Genomic DNA, 6,000 nt, shown 5'->3' with positions numbered 1-6,000 from the left:
CATTATGTAAACTTAAATAGCAACATTGAACTATAAATAAAAGATGACAGTTGATAGAATTACCAACATGCAAAACAAAAACGCTACAAACAAACAACAAATGACAAAACGACATTATGTAAACTTAAATAGCAACTTTGAACTACAAATAAAAGATGACAGTTGATAGAATTACCAACATGCAAAACAAAAACGCAGCAAACTTACGCACCAGCCTTATATGTTGTGTTGGAAGTAGGAGTTGCTGTTGGCAGCACTGCCTCTTGAGAAGTCCGATGTCGCAGACGGCCGAATATGTCCGTATGTTGACAAAATGTCTAAATGTAAACTTATACTACGGAGCAAATTTATTTACGCTTCAAGCATATTTCTGCAGTTACAGCTAATGAGACTGTACTGTGAAGAATGCGTAAGAAATTTTCAGAAGCTAACCAATACGAAATTTTATGGTGTGTAATTTACTGTGCTCTACTAGATGACATTGCGAATTTGTGGCAACCCTGACTTACTTGAAGATCTTATTTCACTTTCAGTTCTGTGTCCTATTTCAAGATCTTCTCAATAAAGTTAGCCTTTGGGTTGCAATTTAAAATATGTTCAGCATCTATGAAGGCTAACTGAAATGTTTAGTAGAAACTGCACGCGAATCTGTATTGGAGACACACAATCCAAGAGTTAAACAACAGGTTACCTACCACTCAATACAAACATCAATGTTTTGCGGCTGTGAAATTGTCCACCATCTGAGAACATCAAAAGGTTTAATGTAACACGATATTCGAAGAAATATAGGCGGAATTATTGTTGACGGTAAATCTGACAGGCAGACAATAGCGAACTGTTTGTTCATTCAACAAAAAAACTTAATGCATGGAGGGAGGATAGGTTGAGACCTTGGAGTAATAAGTTTAGAGGCAAAGTTTGATATGTAGTGGTATTTCTTAAGCCATGGAAAATAATGAATGATGACATACTTCCATTGTGGTTCGATAACACCTATAGGAGACTCTCAATGAAACGAAAATAGTTATAATACATTTACACGAGACATAGGGTGAGGAATATTCCACATGCAAAGACAACTGTTAAAAAGTGGGAAATATTTGAGTGTTATTCGCCTCTTGATGCTGTGCAGTGAATTGCAGAAAAAAGCTGAAACCTCGTATTTTGGAAACTAATGGAAGTTGTATACGTCTTTGAATGTTTGGAGGTTTCTGAGGTCTAAATCTCACTTGCGATGTCTAAAAAAATTCTAAATAACAATCAACTTTTTTTACAACGTGTTATGTGTGTAACTTCTCGTGAGTAATTAGTATCGCCAGGCGTGCGAGAAACTAGGTGTCCCTGAACACGAGTCCATGTTCCAAGGTCTCTTAAAGTAAGAGTCCAGTGTCCAATTGCTGGCTACTTCACCACACTGCCACCAACTCGTTAAACTATGCTTTATGTTGCGCTCCTGCAGATGAATTCATAGCAGCAGGCTTGTAACTGTGGCTAACTGCGAGGAAATTAGCAGTTGTCGATGGAGGTCACCACCTACCTGCGTTGCTGCATAAACAGTTCGAGCACGATGTATCGCCAAACAGTTCTTCGAATAAGGTACCCACATACACGACCACATTATTTAACGGTGTAAATCTGTTATTCACCGACAGCGGAGGCAAAGGCAGTTTCTTCTTGCGAAACCCGTTTCTTAGAAACACTTGGAATTCCGCATAACTACATCCGCTGGGTTTCTCATTTTCTGACTTGTATTTATTAGCTTTTTTATATTGGATCGTTGTTTTGTGTGCGATTTTTTCCTTTTTCGAAGGAATCTTCCAAAGGGACCGCCAGTGTCGATGGGCAAGCGTCTGGCACAATCATTCCTTTCCGGAGGAGGACATCGCAAGATGCTACAGAAGTTCAAGTTGTATAATGTTTACGACATTAAAAAGAAGTTGGCACGTACCTTAAACAAATATTTTACTCTTTTCATGTAATACATGTGAAGCCCCAGATATACGTTCCAAATTGCTATACATGTCCTCAGCTGGAACATCAATATCTTCTTCATAGTGGGCACCACAGTCACGAATTTATTAAATGAAGGTTACGTTTCTCCTCTTAGGCTACATTTATGTAGACTCCTTCGTCCTTACGCAACAATTTTCGACTTTTTAACTCATTGTCTAGAAATTTAGTTTGGTTTCTATAGAACTAAACACTCGATAATCGCTTAGAAAGCCGAAACTAATTGTAAGCCGTGTGGGCTCTCTACTCAGTCGATTTCCTCCCTCTAGGATAGTCTTTGTCCCTTAACTTTAGACCCCGCGAGTGGCGCCCTCGCTTGCGATAAAAGCGCGGTGCGTAAAGGCTTCATGATCAGTGAGGTCGGTGAGTCCTGGAGGTTTTTTGGAAGTGCGAGCGGCTCGATGGTGCGGGACCCTACGGTCAACCCTGATGATGGTGGAGAGTCTGGTTCACAAGTGGTCACTGCCTGTTCCGCCAAGTGGTTTCTGCTAGAGGCCATCCTAGCATTATTTGGAGCCGACAGCTATTTGGAGTTGTTTTTGTCCGGTCCGACGCTAGCGGAGGCAGCCCAGTCTCTTGTCTTGAGGAGCAGGAGAAAGGCCACATCCTGCCCAAGTTAAGTGAATTGCCTTTGCTTCTCGCCTCTCCTCCTCCCCTTTCACTTTCTGGTGAGTTTTGTGCTATCTTCAGGCATGAACATTGCCACTGAAATATGATTATTTGTTATACTCTTTATTGAAATCTGCTGTCTTGCCACTCTAACACTTTCAAAAATAGTTGTTTGTTGCTTATGAAAAACCTGTACTTAGTTTGAGTGTATGAAAGGTGTTTTGTAATTCATGACAGCTGTGTATGAGATATTTTTCAAAATTTATCTAGTGAAATTAACTGTTTGCTATTGTCCATTTAGTGGTCACAGACCTTGTGTAGAAATCCTAGATATTGGTGTTTAGTAACGTTATTTGTTAAAACTGTTTATTGAAGACCGCAGTGTTGCCTGCCCCCCCCCCCCCCCCTTTCAAAGATAGTTGTTTGTTGCTCTTTACAACCTGTACTTAGTTTCAATATATGGAAAGGGATTTTATAATTAATGGCAGCTGCGTATGAGATATCCTAAATTTATTTAGTTAAGTTAACTATCTCTTATTGTCCATTTAGTGGTCACTGATCTTGTCTAGAAATCCTAGGTATTGTTGCCAAATAAGGTTATTTGTTAAAACAGTTTACTGAAGGCTGCTGTCTTGCCTGCCCCTCTTCCCTTTTAGAAATAGATGTTTGTTGCTTACGAATATCTGTACTTGGTTTCAATGCATGAAAAGATATTTTATAATTAATGGCAGCCGTATATGAGAAATTTTTTCTAAGCTTGTTCAGTGTATTAATTGGTTACTTCTTCCAAATAAAAAAACCTGAACCTTGTTGCCTAAAATGTTGTTTAATAAGGTGGTTTGGTAAATCTGTTTATTGAAAGATGCTGTCTTCCCTGTCTCCTTTCGAATATTGTTGTTTGCCATTTATAAAAATCTGTACTTTTGATTTCCTTGCAATGGCAGGTTTTTTTATAATTAGTGGTAGCTGTATGAGAAAATCTCGTAAACTTCATTGCATTTAACTGACTGACTGTAACTGTTCATTAAGCGATTTTAATTCGATAAAACTGTTTATTGGAGGCTGTTGTCTTAGCTGACTCCCTTTATCGTTTGCTGCTTCCAAGAAAAAAAGACTGTTCTTGGTTTAAATGTGATGACAGGTGTTTTGGTAATTAATAACAGCTGTGTTGAGACATTCAGCTAACTTCGCTCTGAACTTACCCCTGCAGCTAACTATTCAGTCAGCGTTACTTGTTTGTTGAAGTTTTGTATCCTGATATCTGTTTGATGGTAATGAATTAAAATCGTGGTAACTTTTTAAACAATATTTGTTTGGTATTTCTCTTTAAAAAATTGTGTTTTGGTCTAAACCTGTTGAATGCTGTAGCAACCATATGGGGACTCCAGTCCTTCCATTTGGTAACCTTCTCACGCTAGTTTCAGCTATCAAATGATAGCCCAGAGCGTGGTTGATTTGTCCTCCGGAAATATTTAACAGCCTTCTCAGTACTTCTTTACCTATGTCAGCTTACACTGTATTTGGTTCATTTGATTAATTACGTTCTGTTTTACTGTTTCACAGGTAACCATTGCCAGCATGGAAGCCACGCCCTGCCCAGGTATAGGCTATCTTAAGAAGGATCTACTTCCATACGAATTATGAATCAGGCAACAATCTGGCGATGGCGCAGTGCCTGTGTTCGCTGCTCGTTTACGCCGCGCTGTCGGGAATCAGGTGCCACTCTTGAAGTAGGTGCTATGCTCAGTGATAGTTCAGCGGGGTTGGCAGGGCTGCGGGAAAACATAGGCTTCTTAAGGGACAGTCAGCCTACGCATAATCAGTTGCATAGGATCCAACCACAGGCCATACATTGGGTGAATCAGCTTGGGGGATTAAAAGCAGACATCCCTTCAGTCCGACGAAAGTACCGCCGTCGATAGCTTGATTAGTCCACTCAGAGACCTACAGGTGGATTTAAGCCTTCGCGGTACTAGGCGCTTCAGTCTGGAGCCATGCAACCGCTACGGTCGCAGGTTTGAATCCTGCCTCGGGCATGGATGTGTGTGATGTCCTTAGGTTAGTTAGGTTTAAGTAGTTCTAAGTTCTAGGGAACTGATGACCTCAGATGTTAAGTCCCATAGTGCCCAGAGCCATTTGAACCATTAAGCCTTCTCACATTGGATAACCAACTATTGTAAACGAGAAGGACCGCGTAGGTGATAATCCACGGCGCCAGAAGAGAGTGCAGGAAACTGAGGGACCAGTTGATGTAACCTCCTAGAATGCCTTTGCCAGATTGCCAAATTCTATCATGCATTTACTACAAGGGATTAATGAGCTCTCTATAGAGCAGCTTGAACAAGTTGTATTTGTGTTGTCATTAACCATTTGGTTTGAATTTCATGCCGATGCGTTACGCTTTTCGCATGCTATTGCCTTCAGTTTCTTTATCCGTTGACCCATGAGATTTTAATCAACGTTATACTGAATGAAGGGTTACTTTGTGATTTACTACAGCGTATTATTCTACTCAAGTTGTCACCACAGATCAGAGACGAGTTGAAGCGCTAGAATTTTTGGCGTGTGCAATACCAGCACGAGACCTTGCCTAAGTATACGGATGAGATCCACAACACTGTGATAGCATTGGGCTTGAAAGTAGGAGAAGGTAACGTGGTTAAAACGGTATTATAAGGTATGAAGACTGAGGGCCAGTTACCTATGGCCTTTTCTAGGAAACCTACCACCTTTGCCGAATTACCTGCATTGGTTGCCGAGATAGAGAAATTAAGATTTGATGATAAACAACTGGATGCAGAGGATCAGCCAGCTATTCCATTTCGAGGGGAACCAGAAAAGAGTGTAAGTAGGCTGTTTAGGTTCTTATATTGGTAACACCACGTAGCGCTCTGAAAATCACTGGCTGGGCTGTGTGCAGTCTGTGGCTGGTTTGCATTGTTGTTGGCCATTATAGTGTTGGGCAGTTGGATGTTAACAGCGCGTAGCGTTGCGCAGTTGGAGGTGAGCCGCCAGCGGTGGTGGATGTGGGGAGAGAGATGGCGGAGTTTTGAAATTTGTAAGACTGGATGTCATGAACTGCTATATACATTATGACTTTTGAACGCTATTGAGGTAAATACATTGTTTGTTCTCTATCAAAATCTTTCATTTGCTAACTATGCCTATTAGTAGTTAGTGCCTTCAGTAGTTTGAATCTTTTATTTAGCTGGCAGTAGTGGCGCTCGCTGTATTGCAGTACTTCGAGTAACGAAGATTTTTGGTGAGGTAAGTGATTTGTGAAAGGTATAGGTTAATGTTAGTCAGGGCCATTCTTTTGTAGTGATTTTTGAAAGTCAGATTGCGTTGCGCTAAAAATATTGTGTGTCAGTTTAAACA

The sequence above is a fragment of the Schistocerca serialis genome, chromosome 3, assembly GCF_023864345.2.
Source record: "Schistocerca serialis cubense isolate TAMUIC-IGC-003099 chromosome 3, iqSchSeri2.2, whole genome shotgun sequence".
Taxonomy (NCBI): Eukaryota; Metazoa; Arthropoda; class Insecta; order Orthoptera; family Acrididae; genus Schistocerca; species Schistocerca serialis.
This window is presented reverse-complemented; position numbering follows the sequence as displayed.